A 2560-nucleotide genomic window follows, 5' to 3' on the forward strand; every position below is an offset into this window, starting at 1 on the left:
CAACACCCAGGATAGCAAGCTATACCCAATAGCCAGCAGCCATGCAGGGGAGAGCCCCAGTGGGAGCAAAGCAGGAATGGGAGACAAAAGCTACATCCAAGGGATGCTGGAGGCAATGAATCAAGAAATAAAGCGAGAAATAGACCAGAAATTGAAAGAGCACAGGGATGAACTATCAAAGATATGCAGGATATCAAATAGGAAATGCATGCAAAAATAGAGGCAGCACACACCTCACCAAGAAGTGAGATAAATGCCAAAATAGAGGCAGTACATACCTCATTAAGAGGTGATATCAGTACTTTGAAAACCAACATCGAATCCATAAAGGAGTCCATTTCCTCCATGCAAACCACAATGGAAGCCACAGTTAACAGAGTGAACGAAATGGAATATAGAGTGTCAGATACAGAAGACAGAATATACCAACTGGACCATAAAATTACAGATATGGAAAAATCAATCAAATTATGCCAAAGGGACATTCAAGAGAAAGCACATAGTGCCAAGAAATTTAACCTTTATATAATTGGAGTGGACGAAGGTGAGGAATACCAAAGCAAGGGAATGCAACACCTATTCAACAAGATAATTAGTGAAAATTTTCCCCATCTCAAAAAAGAACGTCTTACCTACATAACAGAAGCATATATATCACCTAACAAGCAAGACACCAGGAGAAATACTTCTAGACACATTATAGTGAAAATGATAGATCTGAATAATAGGAAACAATCTTGCATGCAGCAAAAATAAAAAAGGAGAAAAAAGGGAAAAAATTTAGAATCACTGCAGATCTCTCCACACAAACACTGAATGTAAGAAAGGCCTGGGAAAGTACCATACGAGCACTGAGAGCCAATAACTGCCAACCCAGACTGATATATCCAGCAAAGCTAGCATTCACATTCGATGGAGAGCTGAAAATTTTCAAAAGCAAGAAAAATTAATGAATACATAAACATTAAGCCAGCATTACAAAGAATACTAAGAGAGGGGACACAACCTGAAGAAAGCAACCAGGAACTGGAACCTGCACCCAGACAGGAATTAATTGAAGTCTAACTGAGCAAGCACAGGAGGAAAGGAAAGAAGAAAAGTGAGGAAAACAGGAAATGACAGGGACTTAATATTAATGGGTTTAATTCGCCAATCAAAAGAAAAAGAACTGCAGCTTGGATCAGAAAACATGACTCATCCATCTGTTGCCTTCAGGAGACCCACCTCTCAGCCAAACATACAAAAAAATTCAGAGTAAAGGGTTGGAAAAGGATCTACCAATCAAATGCTCCCCAGTAAGAAAGCAGGTGTAGCTATCCTGATATCTGACAAAATAAACTTTTCATTAAAATCAATACAGAAAGACAAGGACAGACACTACATATGAAGGGAACAATCCAAGAGGAGGATGTTACCATCAGTAACTTATATTCCCCAAATATTGGTGCACCCAGATATGTTAACCAAATACTTTCAAATTTACAGAATATCCCAATACAATAATATTAGGAGACTTTAACACCCCACTCTCAGCAAAGGGCAGGTCCACCAACCAGAGGATTTGCAAATAAGCTACCGAATTAAGTGAGCCCATACTTCAAGCGGAATTAACTGACATCTACCCTAAAACAACACAGTACACATTCTTCTCAGCAGCTCATGGAACTTTCTCCAAAATAGACCATATCATGCAAGTTCATGCAAGGAACTTAAGTAAATACAAAGGGATCTACATAATCCCCTGTATCCTATATGACCACAGTGGAATCAAGCTAGTTCTCAATAACAAAGTATATCACAGAAATTTCTCTAATACATGGATATTGAATAGCACACTTTTTAGCAATGACTGGGGAATGGAAGAGATCAAAGAAGAAATAAAAAATTTCCTACAACTGCATGAAAATGAAAACACCTCGTAAAGAAATTTGTGGGACACAGGAAAAGCAGTCCTGAGGGGCAAATTTATTGCCCTCAGTGCCCATATCAAGGAAATACAGACAGACCAAGTAAATTATCTCATGTTGCAATTAAAACAGCTAGAAAAAAATAAAATAATGGAACCTAAAGTTATTAGATGGAGCCAGATAACCAAATTACCAGCAGAGTTTAATCAATTAGAAAATCAGAAAACTATAGCCAAAATTAACCAAACAAAAACTTGGTTCTTTGAAAAAATAAATAAAATAGATGGACCGTTGGAAAGATTAATTTAAAAAAGAATTGAGGAAACCATATTAACAGGATTAGGGATGCCACAGGAAACATCACAACATGTAACCAAGATATCCAAACAATCTTAACGGACTACTTTCAAAAGTTATACTCTCTAAAGGAAGAAGACCTGGCAGAAATGGATGCATTTTTAGACAAATACAAGTTGCCCAAACTGAGCAAAGAAGAAGTAAACCATTTAAATAAGCCAATATCCTACAACGAGATACAGGAAGCTATCAAGTCTTACAACAAAAAAAAGACCAGGATCAGAAGGATTCACAGCAGAATTTTATAAGACCTTTAAATAAGAACGAATACCCATACTCCTCAAGCTCTTTAGAGA

Source organism: Dipodomys merriami, unplaced genomic scaffold, assembly GCF_024711535.1.
Source record: "Dipodomys merriami isolate MVZ:Mamm:240054 unplaced genomic scaffold, mDipMer1.0.p SCAF_1171, whole genome shotgun sequence".
Taxonomy (NCBI): domain Eukaryota; kingdom Metazoa; phylum Chordata; class Mammalia; order Rodentia; family Heteromyidae; genus Dipodomys; species Dipodomys merriami.